Source organism: Bos indicus, chromosome 25 (assembly GCF_029378745.1).
Source record: "Bos indicus isolate NIAB-ARS_2022 breed Sahiwal x Tharparkar chromosome 25, NIAB-ARS_B.indTharparkar_mat_pri_1.0, whole genome shotgun sequence".
Lineage (NCBI taxonomy): Eukaryota > Metazoa > Chordata > Mammalia > Artiodactyla > Bovidae > Bos > Bos indicus.
In genome coordinates this window covers 7,308,158-7,331,194 of record NC_091784.1, presented here as the reverse complement: position 1 = coordinate 7,331,194, position 23,037 = coordinate 7,308,158, and the positions used below count along the sequence as shown (strand labels likewise).

The following is a 23,037-nucleotide window of genomic DNA, read 5'->3' as shown; positions in this document are numbered from 1 at the left end:
GAGGATTCTTTACTGAGTTGAGACTATAAAACAGTGAGTCCCAATTTAGGCTCTCTGTCTTTGATATGCTCTAAATTCTTCCTTGCTACAAAAAAATCTGGCAAGGTTCTTCATATATTTATTACCCTGTGGAGTGTTTCATCTGTTTCTCTGGTTTCTGGTGACATTTATATCTCACAAAGATGTTTATGGTTATAAAGAGGAAAAAAGATCTCTTGTATTCATGGCATTGTTTTTGAGACATAGTCCATCATGAGACTGTATATGTATCACTCTGGGGTGGACAATACACATAGATTTATGGAAAAATTGTACTACATTACTTATATATTATGTATATCCCACTAGAGCCCTCTGATCATTGCAGATCTGTTATGAAATATTTTTTTTAATTCTTACTGGAGTATAGTTGATTTAGAATGTTGAGTGAGTTTCAGGTATACAGCAAAGTGAATCAGTTATACATACACATATATCTACTCTTTTTTAGATTATTTTTCCATGCAGACCATTACAGAGTATTGAGTAGAGTTCCCTGTGCTATACAGTAGGTCCTTATTAGTCATCTGTTTTATATAGGGCAGTGTGTATATGTCAATCCCCAAATGTTCTAATATATTAATGTTTGGCATCTAATGTGCAGTCAGTAGTAGCTACTGCATCTTCTTAAGAGAATCTTGATATCCTTTTACATAAACTGCCTCTTCCTCATTTACATGGAGAATAACAAATAGATGCCCTTATTAAGGGTGCCCCAATGATTTCTCCAGACTTCTTCCAAAAGATTCTCTCAGGCAAGAACACAACCAACAAGTATGTTACCTCCTAAGACTTGGGATTTCAACTAGGGCAGGTGCAATGAGAGAAGATACGGCTGGAGGGTCATGTGGACGAAAGAAAGGACACTCATTCTTGAGCTAGCTCCCAGTAGTTTACAATCCTCTGGGTATCTTCCTTAGGTTAGAGCCCCTTTCTCTGGCTTACCTGTCAACGCTGTGGGCTACTCAACACCCACCCAATAGGTGTTCTGTCTTGTCTAGGGCAGTCCACATAGATTTCTAGTACTTGAAACAAAGGAATTCAACCTGGTACAACCAGGAAAGGCCAACTAAAATGGTGTATGCCAAAAGCACAGCCAACTCAACATCTACAAATCAGCCCCAGGAATGCAGTCCATTTTTTTTTTCTATTAAAAATGTCAGATTCGCTAGAAAAATGGCACTGAAGAACCTATTTGCAGGGCAGGAATAGAGACACAGAGAGTACAGACTTGTGGACACAGTGGGGGAAGGAAAAGATGGGGTGAATTGACAGAGTAGCATATTATAAGGCGTAAAATAGATAGCCAGTGGGGAGCACAGGGAGCTCAGCTTGGTGCTCTGTGATGACCTAGTAAGGTGGCATGGGAGGGTGGGGGGGAGGGAGGCTCAAGAGGGAAGGGATATGTATAAACTTATAGCTGATCTGTGTTGCTGTATGGCAGAAACCAACACAGCATTGTAAAGCAATTATCCTCCAATTAAAAATAAAAAATTAATAAAAACACATCAGATTCAATATCCTACATTTAATTCCAAGACCTCTTCTCTATAGTAATTACAAGAGAAATAGATCTCACACTTAAAAGGGCATTTTCTTTGCTGGCAATCCAGGGTTTGGAAAATAGGGACACAGCAAAACCAGCCCAGCCCAGCTCGTCAGATATAACCTCCTGCGAATTCCTGATCCCACAATCACCAGCACGTAGTGAAATTCCTCATCTTTGAAAATGCCTTGAAAAGACGTGGGCTTTACACCAGACCTAGGAGTTCTAAAGTTGACCGGCTGTTTGACTTTTCCAGCGCACAGACAAATACGATCTTGCTCTGCCTTCCTGTTCCAAAATAATTCGCCTCAAATGTCCTCTTTTCCTCCCCACGAGATACCAGGAGGGCCATATGCCTCCTCCCACTTCTACTGAAGTGTCAACAATGAAACGCAGAAGCTGACATGTGCTAACTTGGCCCCGTCCCTCCCCCTCCACCAGATGATAAATAGCAAGAAAGACACGGGAACTTCTGGGCACTTGTTTGTTCCCCTGAAACCAAAACACAGCCACTCTGACTTCTAGGGGAGAGTCATTAAATGCTCCATAAAGTGTATTTTGCCTTAGGCAAAAAAGGGTTTTGTCCTCCAACAAAACAACCTAAACGGTGCCATCAGAAAGGATCCAGTGGCATCAAGTCCCCGTGTGTTGAAAGGTTCCATGAACTCATGGTGACCTTTCTCCAGCTGCTAGGCACACTGCCTTAAAAGACATGCGACCCATTTTCTGCCAGGCACTTTGCCCGGATGAGAGGCCTAAAAGAGACCAGTCTTTATTTATTTATTTTTTTATAACTAGCTCCCGGGGTGACCTCTTAGGAAGAATTTAGTCTGGACCAGACACTCTCCTAAGTGCTTCACGCTTGTCATTTCACTGGCTGCATGGAGTCGAGGTGCAGAACTGGATCTGTTTCACTTCCCCTTTCCTGAAGAAGTCAGAGTGTCACTAACTACAAAGAACACAAAGGTGTTTAGAATGCAGGCAAGATTTCTCAACTACTTGATGTATTCATTTGAAGGTTTCTCTCCGATATTACAGCGTGAAATCAAGATGGAGGCTTTTGGCAATCTCTGTGGTTCTATTTCTGGCAATGCCCCTAATAATAATAACAACAACAATACTAATAACAATAATAGCAGCAGCAGTAGAAAGTGAAAGTGTTAAGTCACTCGGCTGTGTCCAACTCTGCAACCCCATGGGCTGTGGCTCGCTAGGCTCCTCTGTTCATGGGATTTTCCAGGCATGAATATTGGAGTGGGTTGCCATTCCCTTCTCCAGGACATCTTTCTGACCCAGGGATTGAACCTGGGTCTCCCGCACTGCGAGCAGATTCTTTACCTTCTGAGCCATCAAGGAAGCCCATCATAGTAATAATAATAATAATGACAATAATAATCATAATAAGAGCAGCAACAGCAGAGGCAATAGTAACCACTAGCATCAACAAATCTAATTATCTCAAGTGTGTTAGTCACTCAGTCATGCCCGACTCTTTGTGACCCCATGGACTGCAGCCCAGGGCTCCTCTGTCCCTGAAATTTTCCAGGCAAGGATACTGGAGTGGGTTGCCACTTCCTTCTCCAGGGCATCTTCCCAACCCAGGGATCTAACCCTGGTCTCCTGCACTGTAGGCAGATTCTTTACTGAGTGAGCTACAAGGGAAGCCCAAGGAACTGGCAAATCCCAGGCTAGGTGATTTATGAGGTATCCTGTTTAAGGTTCTGGAAATACTCCATGTGGGTCTTATCCATTTTCTCTTCTTTTTTCTTTTTTTACAGATTATGAAACTAAGGTTCATGAGAGAGGCTGAGTGACTTGCCCAAGACCACACAGCCACTGCATAGCTGAGTTAGAAATTAACTGCAGGGCTTCCCTGGTGACTCAGTGGTAAAGAAACCAACCTGGCAATTCAGGAGACACGGGTTAGATGCCTGATCCAGGAAGATCCCACATGCCGGGGTGGGGGGGCAACTAAGACCATGTCCCACAACTAATGAGACTCTTTTCTAGAGCCTGGGAGCCGAAACTACTGATGCCCACGTGCCTAGAGCCCATGGTCTGCACCAAGAGAAGCCACCGCAATGAGAAGCTCAGCACCACAACTTGAGTAGCCCGTATTCATTGTGACTAGAGAAAAGCAATGAAGATCCAGTACAGGCAAAGATAAACAAAAATTATTTTTGAAAATTGGTTAAAAAAAAAAAAAGAAATGAACTCCAGTTGCATCTGATTCACGCCTCTGGGTTCTTAACTGATAACATTATAAAATACACATGCTGTCACCAGCAATTTTCGTACTTCATGTTAAGTCACTTCACAGTAAGTGTGGAGAACGCACACATGCACACTCGCATGTGCACACAATTTACCCTCCAGTTTAGCCTCTAGAGTCCCTACACGCTTCCCACTACTGTCATGAGAACATGGGCATGATCAGATCCAGGAATCCTGCCTCCCACCTCCCCAGGGTGTGGGAAGACTCACGTGGTCTGGTCGCTTTAATCACTCTCCTGAGCAGAAACGAGGCCAGAGCAGCTGCAGAGGAGACAGTCCCCTCTGTCACCTGCTTCCCTTAGACTCACCTGGTCTCCCTTGGACAGAGTCCATTTCAAGGAGCACGAAGGTGCCAAGCAGAGGATAGGGTGAGTCTCAGTTGAGCCAAAGGAACGATTCTTTCCTGCTTTGGCACAGTGCCACTGCCTTGTTTTTTGATGCAAAATGGTTTTCATCTTTCCCAAGAGTAAACATCTGCTTAATGCAAAGCTTTCTAAGTCAATTTAGGCCCCCCGTAAGTGCTGCCTAGAAGCTCTGCTGCTATTACGGGCAGGCCCAATGAGATGGGACTGCAATAAAATGTGCAGTGACACAAATGGGTCTTTCAGGCCCAGAACCTGCATGAAACAGAAGTGGTCTCACTGCGCAGGCTCGTGGTGGGCAGCTTAGAGAGACGCGGAGAGAGGGCATCTGGGGGAGGAACGAGAGCTTTCTCCATCCGTGAGCATGTCACACTTCTCCACGTGGTCGAGGACCCCCAGCAGGTGGACAGCCTGCAAATGTGGCTGCAGACTCATTTTCATTGTTTGCTTTTGGTTCCTTCTCCGGATGGCTCACTGGGGCTGGGGACTGAGGTCGCCCTTGGAAGGAGGGAAGAGAAATTCACATCCCGTGGATGTGACGCTCTGCAGATGAAGATAAATTAAGGGACTGTAAATATCTACTCAAAGACTTCAAGGTGACCTGGGTGACATCTCTGGGAGGCGAGGCAGGAACCTGGAAGCCTAATTAATGGTCTGAAGGAAGGCCACATTAAAAGGAGGGACTTGGCCAACGTAGGGAGGAAAAAAGGAAGCCCAGAGTGTCAGACATTGGCAGCGTGGCCACAGCAGCATCCAAAAAAGATTTACAATAGATCCCGGGGACACCAGCGTTTCAAATAATAGAGAAGCTGATGGTGTCGTGGGAGGAGAGCTCCTCTAGCCTAATGGTGGCCTCATGAAAAGTCCTTCAGAAAAACCCATGTCCCTGTGAAGAGGGCCTATGCTGGCTCCTGCAGCCGGGTTTCCTTCAAACACACACACACACTCACACTCTAAACCACTTCATTCATTTCAGCCACACGAGAGCTAACAGAGCCACTGTTTTCAGATCTTTCCAGATCAGTTAACTGATGGCAGTTTTGCTACGATCAGCAGCATTTCCTCTTTCTTCCAACAACTCCGGGTCTTCTTATTTTAACTGCATCAGTCTAAGAAACCCTCATCAGCAACACAGGCTAACATTTGTAGGTTCATGACACAGAGTGTCCAGCAGAACACCACACTATATAGTGTGAAGCATCTAACAGGTGGAATATACTTAGTGCTTTAGATAATATATAAAGTTATGTCCCTCTGTCTATTGGCCTGATTACCTTGTCATCATATTTGGAGGAACTATCTAAGATAGCTCAATCCTATCAAGATGAAAAGAAAAACAGATTTTCCAGAGTGGCTGAACTGGAGGTTCACCATAAAGTTCTTGAGATTGCTGATGGAGAGGCAGGTCACATACGGCGAAGCACCGTGGACACGGACAACACAGATGGTTCCACATCTGAGCCCCGAATCAAGACAAGGGGACAGAGACTTCAAAATGCAGGGCACCATTTTCTATCAAGTTACTGCTCCTTTTGTGTGTTAGTTCTTCATTCACGTCTGACTCTTTGCAACCCCTTAGACTGTAGCCCGCCAGGCTCCTCTGTCCATGGATTTCCCAGGCAAAAATACTGGAGTGGGTAGCCATTCCCTTCTCCAGGGGATCTTCGCAATCCAGGGATCAAACCTGGGCCTCACGCATTGCAGGCAGATTCTTTACCAGCTGAGCCATGTAGGTAGTTCTATATATCAAGTTCCAGGGGGAGTATTAGCAAGAATTTAGTTCTTTATTGAAGGCTAATTATTTTCCCAAGTAACTATCACAAACATACAGACACACACAATTAGCTGGCATCTATCAGATACTTACTATAGGGTGAGCATTTTACACATTAATTCTGTTAATTCTCACAACCACTCTATTGGGTCAAGGATAGGAACTGAGGTTCCTGAGACTTGCCCAAGGTCACACAGCATGCACACAGATGACTCGGAGCTGGACCCAGAGCTTATGAGCTTAACTAACACTTCTTTTTCTGTACTTCCTCAGGTGACAACACTGTAGCTGACAATTCCCATGAACATCAGGGTTGAAGAAAAGCAGAGCCCGCAAAGAGCTCATCCATAGTCATACTTCCTAGCCCTCAAACATAATTAATCTAGTTTTTTTTTTCTTTTTCTTTTTTAAATGTTATTTTATTTTTAAACTTTACATAATTGTATTAGTTTTGCCAAATATCAAAATGAATCCGCCACAGGTATACATGTGTTCCCCATCCTGAACCCTCCTCCCTCCTCCCTCCCCATACCATCCCTCTGGGTCATCCCAGTGCACTAGCCCCAAGCATCCAGTATCGTGCATCGAACCTGTTTTATATTAATTTTTTTTTTTTTTTTTGCTTTGCAGATCTGAAATTCTAATCGTTAAGAATTAAGGAACAGGGATGAAGGGCAGAATTCTCCCATGTCCTGTGGTTTTCTCTGGCCATGTGCATACATGAGTGCTCAGTCGCTTCCGTTATGTCCAATTCTTTGCAACCTCATGGACTGTAGCCCACCACACTCCTCTGGCCATGGGGATTCTCCAGGCAAGAATATGGAGTGAGTTGTCATGCCCTCCTCCAGGGGATCTTCCTGACCCAGAGATCAAACCCACATCTCCTGCGTTACAGGTGGATTATTTACCGCTGAATCACCAGGGAAGCCCCTTCTCTGGCCACGCAGACACTCTAACTTATGTACACGTAACCTTCTTTCTCTCTGCTTCTCTCTGGGTTCTGTCATATTAACATAGGTGTACTTTGGCTCTCCTCTTCCTATTGAAAAAATACAGAAGGGGCATCTTATCTTTCCTTTGGAAAAATGCAGGTGCAAATGAGAGAATTACTTGTTATTCTATATCAAACAATTTGCCAAGGCTTCGCTCTGATGCTGCTGCTACTTGCCTCATTCAGGAACAAGGCCATCCCTCTGCTCAATCATGGTTTATTTGTAGAAGAAGCTGACTTGGCTCTGAATTCTTCCAAAGGTTTATCAACCCTCTCAGGACAGTTTGTGCATCTCCGATGCGATGACAACAGATGCATAATTTATTTTCTGGAGTGAGTTATGAAAGTTAATCAATAAGAAGTGGAAGTCTTATAAATTATCTATCGAAGATCAGCCTATTAAATGTTCGACTTAGACGAGGCTGCTCTGAGTCGAGGTCTCAGACTGCGCTATTTATTAGCCTGCATGCAAGATAATGTGATTCTCCAGCGGATGGAGGCAGACCTTGCTATTAAGACAGAGACAGTAAAAAATAAAAATGAAATGTGTTTTGCTACGACAGCAAATCCTGCTTTCATGATTGCCAGGAAAAAAATTAATAAATAAATATGGAAATAAATGGGAATCAAAAGTAGGCTGAGAAAACATCTCTCTCCATGAATAGAGTAGAAAGCTTACAGCAGAGTAGAAAGCTAATGGGCAAGAATATATACATGTTGTTAAAGGTAAAAGTGGTGTTACCATATTAAAAAAATATATTTTTTTAAAGACCGAAAAAAAAACCCAAGCAAATAGAAAACTAAGAGGGTGCGGCAGAAGTTGCATTGGCAAGCTCCCTCAAATTCATCTCAAAACCAAGCTGTTAAAGCACCACCCTGCATGGGAAGCATCTCCAAGGGCCTGTTCTATCAGGCTGCCTGTTGAAACAAGATGAGCGCCTTTTACATCCCCAGGACTGCACACAAGTCCTGGGCAAGAGACAGAAAGTGGTGCCAGGATGGTTCCGAACCCAGGAACATCGTTCAAAGACTGCCAGGCACATTTAGGGGTCAGGTTACAAGGCAGAACAAGGTAGGTCACGATGAAGAGAGAGCCATGTGGCTGGACTTCCTGCCCTCCCTCCGTGGGAATCAGGAGATTTGCAGGGGACATGGGCCACAGAGAATAAGAAAAACCAAGATGGCCCTGCCTGTGACATCTCTGCCCACCACCATCCTGTGCTCTCTCAGTACACAGATATTGTCATAGCAGTGGATTGCTATTAAGTGGATAAATAATTGGAGGGACATATTCCACATTGTAACTGATCAGAATGCACGGATCCATGCACTGGGGTGTTGGGGGTTGAGACACACACCTTGGTGGGGGCTCTTCAGACCTTGCTTCTTCACCTTTCAAACCAAGGAGACACTTCACTTGGACTGTCTTTACCCAAGTAAACACCCTTATACTGAAAGGCAATAGCTTTCGGCCTTGACCTCATTTTGCCTGCGGCTGAATGCCTTTGGCTGTCAGCAGCCAGGAGCCTGAGCGAAGCAGGTGGAGGGAGGTGTAAATGACCCTGAAGGTTGAGAGGAAAAGAAATTATCACCCGACAGATTGGCAAAAATGTAAAAGATTGATGATGTCCAGTTTGGGCACTGCCGCAGGGAAGTTGGTCTCTCACACAGTCTTTGAGGATGGAAGAATTGGCAGAGCCACTTTCTGGTTTTCTGGAGGGCATCGGGCAGCATTGATCAGCAGGTCAAGTGTGCAAACCCTCAGAACCAGCAAACTCAATTCTAAGCTGCTACCCTAAGCGTGTCTTCACACCAGCGCACAAACACAGATGTGCAAGGGCATTTACACAGCAGCATCGTTGTAAGAGGCAAAGAAAATCAGAAGTTACAAAAATGTGTAAAAAGGGGATAATGGCTAAACAAATTGTTGTTGTCAGTCGTTAAGTTGTACCCGACTCTTTGCAACCCCATGAACTGCAGCACACCAGGCTTCCCTGTCCTTCACTGTCTCCCTGAATTTGGTCAAACTTATGCCCATTGAATTGGTGATGCCATCCAACCATCTCATCCTCTGTCACCTCCTTCTTCTCCTCTTGCCCTCAATCTTTCCCAGCATCAGGTGCCAAAGTACTGTGGTACCACCGTATCTGGAATTTCGTGTAGTCCCTCACAATGAACAGGGTAGACCAATACATACTCACACAGGAAGATGGCCAGAATGTGTTTTTAGGGGAATAAGATCAAGTTGTGGGGACTTCCCTGGTGGTCCAGTGATCAAGATTCCACCTTCCAATGTAGGGGACGCAGGTTGGATCCCTGATCAAGGAACTAAGATCCCACCTGCTTACACACTCCAGAGCCCGTGTGCCCCAAGTAGGGAGAAGTCCACATGCTGTAACTAGAGAAGCCTGCACACCGCGATGAAAGAGCCTGCGTGCCACCACCAAGACCCAACGCAGCCAAAGAAGTAAATAAATACCTTAAAAAATAAATCAAGTTGCAGAATAATGTGAGTGGAGCGATCCCATTTACCTAAAACATGAATTGTGTCCAGTACACATGGCTATACGTGTCACTACCTGGAAAAGGTATGGGAGGACTTCAAACTAACCAACTCTCCACACTGTCCATGGGCATCACCTCTTGGGGAGGAGACAGGAGAAGAGGGAAGATCTGGCAGGCAGACTCAGTGTTTTACTCTGCTTTCTTGTTTATTTCTTGAAACTCTTCTAGGATAAGCATTGCCATTGCATTGCAATTTGCAAAGGAAAAGGGCTGAGAGACCTTGAAAGACTCCTAGACGGGCCCAGGAAGGGAATTTGCGCCTCAGTGAGGGGCTCCGAGCCCTGGGAGAGGTAGATGAAAAGGGTGGCGCAGACAGGACCTTGGCTCTGCAACTTTGAACAAGTGACTTCACTTCTCGGAAGCTCAGTTTTCTCATCTGTGAAGCTGGGATAATGACAGTGCCTGCCTGTGAGAATTTTCGTGAGGAATAACTCAGATAATGCCTGGTAAATGCTTGGCACACCACCGGGCACAGAGCAAGTGTAAATTATTAATTTGGTTATAACGGCATTATCCGTGTCTCAACTCCCACATCTGCTGAAAGGAGGGAAAGGCAAAGGAGAAAAATGAAGCCAAACATCACAATGGAACTAATGCAATATTCTAAAGCTGTGATGTCCTACGGAACTTTAAGGAATGGAAGATGTGTTCTATTTCATGTTGTCCAATCCAGTAAACACCAACCACACGTGGCTACTGAGCGCTGGACACGCCAGTGATGTGACCTGACTTTGAATTCAAATATTTACAGGTAATGAGTGGCTCTTATACTCCACAGTGAGCTTCTAGGAAATTTTAGTTTCCCAGCTAAAATATCTTTATTCTCTCCTGATCATCAGGTACAAAAGTTTGGCACGGGCAATCACAGAACCTAAAATCTTGTGAGATCCTAAGCACTTTGTCTCACTTGTGGGAGAACAGATGGGTTTAGAAGGATTTAGAAGGCCATTGCCTTTTCAATGTCATTCAGTTTTTCTGGTCGCTTGAAGAAAGAGTTTCTGTTTGTGATGTCCTGCTTTTAACACCATTTACTCTACACTTTCTTCTTCTTTTCAAAGAGAACTTTTGCTATCGTATTGGAGTACGTTGTTGTTCAGTCGCTAAGTTGTGTCCAGCTCTTCGTGGTCCCATGGACTGCAGGCATGCCAGGCCTCCCTGCCCTTCACTACCTACCAGAGTTTGCTCATACTCATGACCGCTGAGTCGGTAATGCCATCCAACCATCTCATCCTCTGCCACCCTCTTCTCCTCTTGCCCTCAATCTTTCCCTGCATCGGGGTCTTTTCCAATGTATTGGACTATAGCTGGATTAATAATGCTGTGACAGTTTTAGGTGAACAGCAAAGGGATTCAGCCATACATACACATGGATCCATTCTCCCCAAACTCCCCTCCCATCAGGGCTGCCAGATAACATTGAGCAGAGTTCCCTGTGCTATACAGCAGGGCCTTGTTGGCTGTCCATTTTAAATACAACAGTGTGTGCATGTCCATCCCAAATTCCCTAACTATCCCTTCCCTTCATCGAACACTTTCAAGTCTCTCTTTTTTCCTAGGAGAGAACGTGTGTCAGATGCCACAAATGCCTTCGGCAAACACAAGTAATTGAGGATTTGATCACACTGTTTTGTTTTCAGTGCATTTTTGAATTGAGATAGAATTCACATACCGTAAAATATACTCTTTGAAAGCGTACAATTCACTGTTTTTTTAATATAGTGATAAAGTTTTGCAACTATTACCAGTGTCTAATTTCAGACCATCTTCACCCCACCCCCAAGAAACCCTGTATATACTAGCTGTCAGTCATTTCCCTGACCTCCTCCCCCAGACTCTGGCTACCAGTAATCTAGTTTCTGTCTCCATAGACTTGTTTATTCTGAACATTTCCTATAAATGAAATCATACAACATGTGATCTTTTGTGTCTTCTTTCAGTTAGAATAATATTTTCAAAGTTCATCCATGTTGCAACAGGTATTAGCATTTCCTTCCATTCCATGGCTGAATAACTTCCCAGTGTATGAAATATACCATCTCTATTTAGCCATTTATTACTTGATGGATATTTGGGCTATTTCTGTTGTTTGCCACTATGAACGGTGCTTCTGTAAATATCTGTGCACAAGATTATTTTGCTGGTATAGGAAAATTTCAGTTATCCTGTATACCTAGGAGTGCAGTTGCTAGGTCATATGGTAACCCTATATGTCATTTTGGAAAAAAACTACTAAACTGTCTTCCAAAGGGGCTTCAGGATTTTACATTTCCATCAGCAAAGCATGTAAGTTCCCATCTCTCCACATTCTTGCTGCTGCTACTGCTGCTGCTGCTAAGTCCCTTCAGTCGTGTCCGACTCTGTGCGACCCCATAGACGGCAGCCCACCAGGCTCCTCCATCCCTGGGATTCTCCAGGCAAGAACACTGGAGTGGGTTGCCATTTCCTTCTCCAATGCATGAAAGAAAGTGCAAAGTGAAAGTGAAGTCGCTCAGTCCTGTTGACTCTTAGTGACCCCATGGACTGCAGCCTACCAGGCTCCTCCGTCCATGAGATTTTCCAGGCAAGAGTACTGCAGTGGGGTGCCATCGCCTTCTCCAACATTCTTGCTAACACTTGTTATTACCAACCATTCTTGTTGCTGTTCAATCGCTAAGTCATGTCCCACTCTTGGTGACCCCATGAACTGCAGCAGGCCAGGCTCCTCTCTCCTCCCCTATCTTCCATAGTTTGCTCAAATTCACCTCCACTGAGTCAGTGATGCTATCTAACCATCTCATCCTCTGTCATCCCCTTTTCCTCCCGCCTTCAATCTTTCCCAGCATCAGGGTCTTTTCTAATGAGTCAGCTCTTCACATCAGGTGGCCAAAGCACTGGAGCTGGAGCTTCAGCTTCAGCAAGAGTCCTTCCAATGAATATTCAGGGTTGATTTCCTTTAGGATTGACTGCTTTGATCTTGCAGTCCAAGGGACTCTCAAGAGTCTTCTCCAGCACCACAGTCCAAAAGCATCAATTCTTGGGCGCTCAGCCTTCTTAATGGTTGAACTTTCACATCCGTACATGACTACTGAAAAAACCATAACTTTGACTATAGGGACCTTTATTGGCATGTGATGTCTCTGCTTTTTACCATTTTAGTTGGTACCATCAATGTATGTTTAGCACATACCACTTATTTATACCTAGTGAAGGTGAATATTGGTTGGAAGTTGAGGTGGTCCTTCTGTGAATTATTTTACATTAGTTATGAAAGCTAAATCAATTGAAGTAAAAGTATGTAGTAGTACTTGTGTTACAAACCATTTGAATGTCTGAAGTTTAGGAACTATAGTCAAAGACAAGGCTCTGGCTTCCCCTTTTGGGGGGTCCATGCATAGATCTGACATCTGAAATGATGTACAAAAGCACCGTGTATACATCTGTGTACTCACACTCAGATGTGTGTGTGCCTGGGTTTCAAACTTCTGCTTTGACCTTCTCCTTCACTTTACATACAGAAATGAGAAACAGAGAAGCCAGGGGCCCAAACAACCAGGGGCAGATCTGGACCAAGTAGTGCAGTCTTCAGAGCTCCTGCATCAGGGTCTTTCTAGAACCGCCATGGAAAATGCAGAAGCATCACTCAGCCAGTTTTTGCAGGTGGAACCACAACCACTCTTTTACTGGAGAAAGACCATGACTTCTGGCCTTCTTGGTCATTCTGTTCTCATCTTACCTTTCTTTGGAATTTGGACACCAAGAACTTTGGAAGAGCAGAACAGACCAGACAACAGAGGTGGAGAATCTGAAGCAAAACTTGGTGGGAAGATGGATCTCTGTCCATTTTACTGTTCCCCAGCTGATGTGTACGAGACTCTGTGTCCTGATCTTTTGAATTAAAATGCTGACTCAAGGGTTAATGGCTCAGTGGTAAGGAATCTGCCTGCCAATGCAGGAGACATGGGTTTGATCCCTGGGTCGGCAAGAAAATGGCAACCCATTCCAGTATTCTTGCCTGGGAAATCCCATGGATTAGAGAAGCCTGGAGGGCTACAGTCCAGGGGATCCCAAAGAATTAGACATGACTTAGTGACTAAACAAGAGCCAATGATGGGAAACGTGAAGATGCAAAAATGAAGATTAGCTGTTGAGCTAAGGAACTGGTAACAATTTAAACTATAATTCTGCCCCTTAGCAGAATCACTGAACTCCCAGTTCCCTGAAAGCTACAGATAAAGACCTGGCACGCATTTCTGAGTTGTTTTGTAGGAAGCAGATCCCCTCCAGATGGAAACTGCTGACCACAAGAACACAGACCCTAGACTGGTTGCAAGCAGAAGGCTGATGATGCTTGAAACTTCACCTTGATGCCAACCAATCCAAGGAATGTCCACAGGCTGATCACGCCCTGCTCAATGAACAAGATACAACTCCTCACTACTACCTCCAGGGTGGGTCACACAGTCTTAAGAGAATTAGCCCACTGTGGCCCCTTTAGCCTGCAGAGCAATAAAAGTTACTCTTTTCTACTTGATCCAAAACACTGTCTCTGCATTTCGGCACCGGTGAACAGGGGCCAAGTTTCAGCAACACTACTGCTCAACAGCTGACAGTCTCTTGTGAAAGAGAATGGCCAGCTATTCCTAAAGAGGACACACAACCACATCCAGGATGGGATGAGGCAAGCTCAGGCTCCTCCTACACAGCCCCAGAGTGAGGGGCCAGTCCTCTCTGCTCTGTTTGGGGACAGGTGAAAGATTTAGGTAACACGGTATTGCAGTATCCAGTTGACCGCCTCTGAAAGACTGGATGACTTTCCCCCCCAGAAGCCACAAAGCCACAGAGCCATGGCTATCTCTGCTGCAGAGATTCTTAAGGATGATTCCGTCATGGGGTATTATGACAACCAATTAGATGTTTAAAATCCCTCCATGGCAAGACCATATGCTCCTAGTCTGACACACAGTTGGAGGGGAGATTTTTCAGGCACCCCAATTAAAAACCTATGCCCACACATCACTTGGAAGGAACCCCTGTTTCCTGCTCAGCGCCAGAGAGAGGTGACAAAATCACTAGTGAGGGTCACGATGAGCTTTTTATGGGACTGGAAACTCCTCGGCAGTGGATCAGAAGGGACAGCTGCTGACAGCTGAACATTTCCTGCCTGGGTCTCAAGATCAAGGGACGGAATGTGCGTTTCCATGGCACTCCCAGAAACAGGTGGCTCCCACAGTCTGGAAAAGCACATTCCCCGGCTCCTGCAATTTCAGCTGCACCCATGGCCACGTGCATTTCAGGCCCGGAAGAGGGCAGTATCAAGTGTCCCCAAGACAAACCCAGGAAGTGCAGAAAAGCCAAGGCGTGAGCCTACAGAAGGAGGATCTCAAGACATGGCAGTGGAGATACGGTAACCCCTCTCCCTTCCCCATCGTTAACTCTTCCTTCCTACATCATTTCCTTCATAGCACTTACTCCACCCGGAATTAGTCAGTTCCTGCACTGTGCTAGCTGTTCTGCTCTTTGTTTTATCTCGTTCCCCCATGAGACTGTGAACTGGGCTTAGGAAGGGACCATACCCGACTCCTTGGGCTTCTTGTTCTTGTCTAGTCGCTAAGTCACGTCCAACTCTTTGCAACACCATGGACTTAGTCTGCCAGTCTCCTTTGTCCAATGGGGCTTTTCCAGGCAAGAATACTGCAGTGGGTTGCCATTTCCTCCTCCAGAGGAATCTTCCAGACCCAGGGATTGAACTCACGTCTCCTGCATTGGCAGGTGGATTCTTTACCACTGAGTCACCAGGGAAGCCCAATACGTTGGGCCTCTTTATGCTAACATCCAGCATGGCCTATTACATGGAGCAAGTGCTCAATAAGTGTCTAAAGAGTTCTCAACGGAATCAATGAACCAGTCACGCATCCTAATCTTTTCTGCTGCTCTCTGACATACGAAAGTTTCATTATGTTTTGGATGAGTAAACTTAGACTCAGAGACACAAAATAATCTATTCCAGATAGAATCTAGGAAGGGATACAGCTGGTTCTGGAATCCAGTTCTGTCTGAATCCAGACTCTCAAATTGTTCCTGTTGTCACAAATGACACAGGTGAGACATCTAGCCCCAAGGTGCCTTCCCTACTTCTGCTGAAATAAAAGAAAGGGAAAATCAGGCAGCCCCAAGAGAGAATTGGGACTTCTCCAGTGGCTCAGCAGTGAAGAATCCACCTGCCAATGAAGGAGATGCGTGGGTTTGATCCCTGGGTCAGGAAGATCCCCTGGTGGAAGAAACGGCAACCCACTCCAGTATTCTTGCCTGGAAAATTCCATGGACCAAGGAGCCTGGTGAGCTACAGTCCATGTGGTTGAAAAGAGTCAGACATGACTGAGCATGCATGCATGCAAGACAGAACTGTCCTGTGATGGAAAAATCCATTCCATGGGCATGTGGATCAACAGATGCGGCTCACAGCTTTGGTACAGCAAGACTGAATAACACACCAAGACTGATCTCCCACGCTGAAGCAGGTCTGCTTATAGCCCTTAGATGCATAGCCCTGGGGTCATTAACAATTAAACATATATGCTGCAATCCCCTGCAGCAGCAGGAGCCACCAGACCTGTAGACACACTTCCATAAGTCCCAGTCGTCTCCATAAGCATTGTGATTCCCTGTTCTACCCCACCCCCTGAAAACTGGCCTTCCTTTCTGGTCAGAATTCTCTGGTCAAAGGAAATGAAAGACGAACAGTATGGAGGTTCCTTAAAAAGCTAAAAATAGAGCAATCATATGACCCTGCAATTCCACTCGTGGGCATACATCTGTGTAAAACTGAAATTCAAAAAACTATCTGCACCTCAATGTTTACCGTAGCACTATTTACAATTGCCAAGACAAGGATCAACCTTAACATCCATTAACAGATAGATGGACAAAGATGATATATATACACACACTAGCATACTACTCAACCATACAAAGAATAAAATAATGCCATTTGCAGCAACATGGACGGACTCAGAGATTATTATACTAAGTGAAGTGAGCCAGGCAGAGACACACAGACATCATATGATTGTGTTCATCCGTGGAATCTTAAAAAGAATGATAAAAAATGAACCTACATACAGAACAGAAGTAGAACCACAGACATAGAAAACAAACATGGCTACCAAGAGGAAAGGGCGGGGGTAAGGATAAAGTAGAAGTTCGGAATTAACATATAAAAACTACTATATAGTTTGTAATAGTTTGCATTCTTCAGTTCATGGGGTCTTAGAGGGTTGGATGCAACTTAGCAACTGAACAACAACAACAATATATAAAATAAATAACCAACAGGGGCCTACTATATACCACAGGGAACTATACTCAGCATTTTGTAATAATCCTGTGAGGGAAGAGAATCTGGAAATATATATATATATATATATATACATATGTATGCATAACTGAATCACTTTGCTATATTCCTGGAAATAGCACAATGTTGTGAATTAACTATACTTAAGTCAGAAAAAAATAAATTTAAAAAGTGGAAAAGATGAAGGTGGGAGAAACGGTGGCCTGAGGAATAGACACCCATTTGTCAACCGTGGCTGTCATGCTGTTGGCGTCTCCACTTGAGTGCACACGGGCTGTCCTCCCTGGCTCCCATCTTGTCTCCCGAAAGACCATCTGTCCATCTCCCATCCAACTCCCAGAGGAATTCTGTAAAAATGTAAAACCAGACCACGGTGTTCCTCTATTTGAAACTCTCCAGGGGTTTTCCATCTCTCGTAGTCCAGAATCTAAACTCCTCTGGTGTCCCAGAAGGTTGCAGACTACACAGGTGACTTGATGCCTGCTTCGTACCCCTTCATCCACTGGGCCGCAGGCATACTGACCGACCTGTGAGCCGCACAACTGCCCACCTCATTCCCTCTTCAAGCTTCTGCACATTGCTTTTGCCTGAACTTTGTTCCCCGCACCAGGTCATCACACAGCTGGCCCCTAATGTCAATCAGATGTGAGCTCAAATTCCACACCTTCCCTCCTTCAACCATCCAAAATAGCCCTCTATCACATAACCTGTCTTATGTTATGTGATATCTGATTGCTCTCACATAATCTGTCTTATTTTCTTCCTAGCACGTAACGCCATTTTATGTTCTCCTGCTCACTGCCTGTTTCTCCCTATTAAGTCTAAGTGATCTTATTCACCCCTGTAAACCTGTTGTCATGCACACACTGCAGTTCAACAGATATTTACTAAGTTAACGAACACACACAGAAACCACTGGAGAGCAATCTGACTTCCCAAACCAACTACTTTTTTCAACCTCTGAAATGCACATAATATGTCATCACCCTCACTTTGATTTTCAGGGTCAGTTACAGAGATGGACAGGGAAGAACATTCCCAGGTAAGCGATTGATGGAGAAAAAGGTCTGCACTTCATGTGCACCTTCTAACAAGGGCTTATCTCATCCCAACACCATGGGCAAGCCCGGTGTGAGAATTCTTTCTGCAAACTATAATGGGAAGATGTTATACTTTTAGGATGTAAGGGAATTAGCAGACAGACTTAGTCTTTTAAGACTGAAAGCAAGATCATTATAATGGAAATTCAATCTCGTGTCTCAAACATACATTTGGTTTGTAAAAGAAATACTCAGACAGGAGTGATGAGAACTGACAAATCTTCTCTGTCTCCAGTCTCAGCTCCTGGGAGAAGGCTGCCCACGAAGACAGTCTGATGTCTTAAGCAGCTTAGTAGTTTTGAACCCAAGTTATAGTTCTAAAATGAGCATGGACTTTGGCCAGGTGCTCAGAGAGACTTTTGTATTCCACGAGTCTCAAGGACACTCTTGCCTTCCTGATGGTGATAGAATTTTCTTTGCTCAAAGGGAAGCATATCTTTCAGTGTCTCCATTTCATGGAACTCAGAAGGAACCCTAGAAAGAGACACCTCCGCTTGGCTGGAGCCAGCCCACCTGTGCCTCTTTCTCTCCTGGAATTCTCTAAACCCTGGCCGATTCCTCTCCTTTAGCCCAAACTACCTCCTCCCCTCTGACTTAAGGACCATAATTTTCAGATCATTCATTTACTAGGATCCCCAGCTAGTAAATGTCATGGGTGAAGGCAAAGAAAAGAACACAGGATATTCACTTAGGATGCCATCCTAGTTTTTATGCCCCTAACAGAAAAGACATTCCTAAGTTGAAAAAAAAAAAAAAAGATTCTATTTTTTAAAGCTTCTTTTTAGGGGGAAAAAAAAAAAGCACTAGCTGCAAGTGATACAAATGTTTATGTGTAAGATAAGGGTATGAGAACTTTTTTTGGAAGAGAATATGTGTATAGAGTTTCCCAGGGAGTACAGTGCTAAAGAATCTGCCTGCAATAACAGGAGACACAAGAGACATGGGTTTGATCTCAGGGGTCGGGAAGATGCCCCGGAGAAGTAAATGGCAACCTACGCCAGTATTCTTGCCTGGGAAATCCCATGGACAGATGGGCCTGGCGGGCTACAGTCCATGGAGTCACGAAGGGTTGGAGATGACGGAGCAGACGGACAAACGTGTATAGAAAAAAAAGTGGTTTGAAGTGATTGTTTTTGGGTGGTGAATTACAATGTCTGCGTGCATGTGGTGTGTGTGTGCGAGTGAGTATGTGTGTGCTTTTCTCTTTGCCCCAACTTGCTTAGCATTTATCCTGAATTAATTTCATAATTAGAAAATTAGGTGACAATTATTTTTTAATGAATCTGCTTTTGGAAAGGGGCCCAAGAAGGATGCCACAGGGTTAAATCAAAGCGCAAACCAATCCGCCGCTTGCTGGGACTGGCACCAAGGTGTGACGTGCTGCCTGAAGGCAGACAGATGTGCGTGAAAAACCGAGGAGGATTGGACGCAGCCACAGGTGAGGACGGCTGAAGGCTATCCCAAACCCTGTGAGACCCATCTCTTGAGAAGGCTCCTGGCTTTCAAGTCTAAACCCACCTCCGTTTCCTTTTGTTTCAGTACTGGCTCCAAGTACCTGGGGTCTGGGAGGTACCTAGCTCATCGATTCAAAGATAGAGACAGATTCCGAGCTGGATCTGAGACAGGCTGGAACCCAGGACCTTTGGCTGCAGTGTGTGTACCTGGACAAACGTCTCCTCAGGCCACAAAATACAAAGAAACTCTAAGGGACCAAAAATAACTGTGCGCATGTGCAGATGGGGCAAATTCAGGACAACAGATAGAAAAACACACACACATTCAAACAAAAAGATACAGATAATATTTCTGAAGAGCCCGAAACAAAAGCCAAGGGTTTGGGAGCAAAAGCAGGATACTGCCCTGGCCCATGCACTCAACACCATCAAAGCGGTGGGCAAACCACATAAGCCACTCTCCCTGCCCGACCTTTGGACACGCCCCTCCATGCACCTCATATTAGGAACCAGCTTGCCCCTCCTCCGGGAGCGAACAAGGGAATCTGTGACTTGCTTTAGCTCTCTCCTAACGCAGTCGTGGACTGCCAAGCAGACATGGGTTCTACCCCTGGGTAGGGAAGATCTCCTGGAGAAAGAAATGGCAATCCACTCCAGTATTCTTGCCTGAGAAATCCCAAGGACAGAGGAGCCTGGTGGGCTACTGACCTGGGGGTTGCAAAAGAGTCGGAAATGACTTGGCAACTAAACCACCACAACCACCACCACCACCGTAGCCAGGATTGGGTTCTTTTCCTTTCACCAAAGGGGATCTGAACAAAAACACCCACTTTCAAGAATCATGTTCGGTTTCTTGGCATTCAAAATGGTGGATCATCTGTCATCTTTCAACCCACAGAAAGCCAAACAGGCCTGAACTCATCTCTGATATCTGGGGTAGATCTGCGCACAGAGGCATGAATGAAGCGGAGGACCCCGGGCCACAGAGAGGCTGGGAAAATACCACTGTGTGTCAGTTACAAGACCTCTAGGGAGTAAACCAAGATGGCCAAGGAGCATTCGCCTAGCGAGGGCCCAGGGAGGGGTAGTGGGGGTGGTACCCTGGATTGTTATTGGAAGTTTAGTGCCAGCACTTGGGGAAGTCGGGAAGCCAGGAAGCAGAGATGACTTTGGACACACACCTTGAGCATCCCCCCAGGAGAGGACTCTACAGAGTGGTATCCTTAGCGAGGCTCTGACCTTGCAAGAATCAGACACTAAAGAAAATATACATGCAGACAGCATCGCACACTCAAACCCCACCACTGTTTAGACAGAGAAGAATCCCATATGTTCCGCGTTACCCTCAGCAATGGGAGGCTTTTCATCCATCCCCAGGCCACCCCATCACCATGCAGCAGGTGGGAGCTTGGGTCCCTACAATGGAGACCAGACCGGGACTCAGCGGCCGATGACAGGCGGACCGTATGCTGCGTGAATGCGTGCAACACCTGCTCAGTGCCCCGCACAGATCTTAGACCCTCTGGCAGGCAGTACCCAGTCCCTGGGCTAAATCACAACCGGAGACGCCTGCCAACGCGCCAGGTGTGAAACAAGCTCCAGCTCTTTAGAGTCCTTACGCTCCCACCCAAATCCCCAGTAAGGGCTCCAGGCAAAGGCAGGGCTGCCTGCGTGGCCAGTCTCTACAAAGCGGGAGGAGTCGCCTTATTAAGACGGTCAGTGGACGGTCCCTGTCAATTTCACATCTCCTGTCAAAATTGCCCAGTGAGCAGGCACCTCAGTGTTCGCGCCTCTCGCCAGAACAAATGCAGAGCTGTTGAAGGGAGAAATAACACACCAGCACAATAACAATAGGAGACGCCGCTCGCAAGCTGTCCCTGGCCCCCGGAGGGACTGACGTGTTTGACAGAGAATGTGTGTCGCTAACACCGCTTGATGCGTGTTTAAAGGGAGAATGGAGAGTGTGTTTCGGGGAGGTTTAGACACTGAAAACCAAAAGGAAGGTCTTGTCAACAAAACCACAAGGACCCCGTCCCAGCAGTCCCCTCCTCGCCCTCTGTCACCCCCTACCTTCCGTTTTGATCTTCTCCCCGAGGAACGAGGCTTCCAGGGGGAACGAGACCTTTTGACCGAAAGCTGGCAGGCTGAGGGAGGAACTCTGATCAGAAATGACAGGAGCACAAAACCACATTAGCCTTCTGCTCAGAAGAGGCAGTACAGGGCAGAGACAAGGCCAGCGGACGGGGAGATGACACCAGAGTCACAGAGCAGGGCAGGGTCCCGGCTGGCGTGGCTTGGGGCCCCCCGGCTGCAAGGGCAGAAACCCCAGGTCTGCCGTATTCCAATCCTGAGAGCCGCAGCAGGCATTTCACTTAGCTGAGCCTCAGCTTCTCTCTTTCCAGGATGGTCTCGAGCAGTAATAGAAATGTTCTGGTAGAAACATTCTATGCCAAGTAACCAATGCAGTGACTAGCAGCTGCAGCAATAGTAGAAATATTAAGGACAGGATTATTATCAGGTGAGTATATAAGATAATGAAGGCTTCCCAGGTGGCTCTGGGAAGAATCTGCCTGCTAATGCAGGAGATGTGGGTTCGATCCCTGGGTCAGGGAGAGCCCCTGGAGGAGGAAATGGCACTCCAGTATTCTTGCCTGAGAAATCCCATGGAGAGAGGAGCCTGGCAGGCTACAGTCCATGCGGTTGCAAAAAGTTGGACATGAGTTAGTAACTAAACAACAACAATAACGAATATAATAGCTATAATAATGTAATTATATGTGTTCTATGGGGTTATACATTATATAAAAATTATATATTATATAATACATAATTATATATAATGACGTTTAACATTAATATATATTAATATATGTGATAATTTTATATTAAATGATGCACAATATTCTATATACTTATATTTCTCTTGAAGAAGTGAAGTGAAGTGAAGTCGCTTAGTCGTGTCTGACTCTTTACCACCCCATGGACTGTAGCCTACCACGCTCCTCTGTCCATGGGATTTTCCAGGCAAGAGTACTGGAGTGGGTTGCCATTTCCTTCTCTAGAGGATCTTCCCAACCCAGGGATTGAACCTGGGTCTCCCACATTGTAGGCAGACGCTTTAGCATCTGAGCCACCAGGGAAGTCCAATTTGTTACAATATTGCTTATGTTGTTTATGTCCTGGTTTCTGGGCTATAGGGCATATGGGATCTTAGCTCCCGGACCAGGGACCGAACCTGCACCCTCTGCATTGGAAGGTGAAGTGTTAACCACTGGACCAGCAGGGAAGTCCCATATTTCTCTTAGGTTTTATTATATAATCAATAATATATCACTGTGTGTATGGAATTCTAAGTCGTTTCAGTCCTGTCCGACAGTCTATAGACTGTAGCCTGTCAAGCTCCTCTATCCGTGGGATTTGCCAGACAAGAACACTGCAGTGGGTTGCCATGCCCTCCTCTAGGGGATCTTCCTGATCTAGTATCAAACCCACGTCTCTCACATCTCCTGCACTGGTAGGCAGGTTTTTTACGACTGGTGGCACCTGGGAAGTCCTATGTCACTATACAATCATATTAAATAGTATAATTTAAACTCATT

At 45.4% G+C, this 23,037-nt stretch overlaps 1 protein-coding gene and 1 long non-coding RNA gene across 17 annotated transcripts in view; one reads left to right on the top strand and one right to left on the bottom strand.

Moving 5' to 3' along the window:
- Window positions 1–23,037, bottom strand: part of RBFOX1 (RNA binding fox-1 homolog 1) — a 2,439,741-nt gene that overhangs the window by 367,818 nt on the left and 2,048,886 nt on the right. The window lies entirely within an intron of this gene.
- LOC139179699 (uncharacterized) lies at window positions 10,214–21,700 on the top strand. The gene is made up of 3 exons (XR_011564007.1): window positions 10,214–10,302; window positions 19,282–19,422; window positions 19,524–21,700. It is a non-coding gene; the product is annotated as an uncharacterized lncRNA (long non-coding RNA).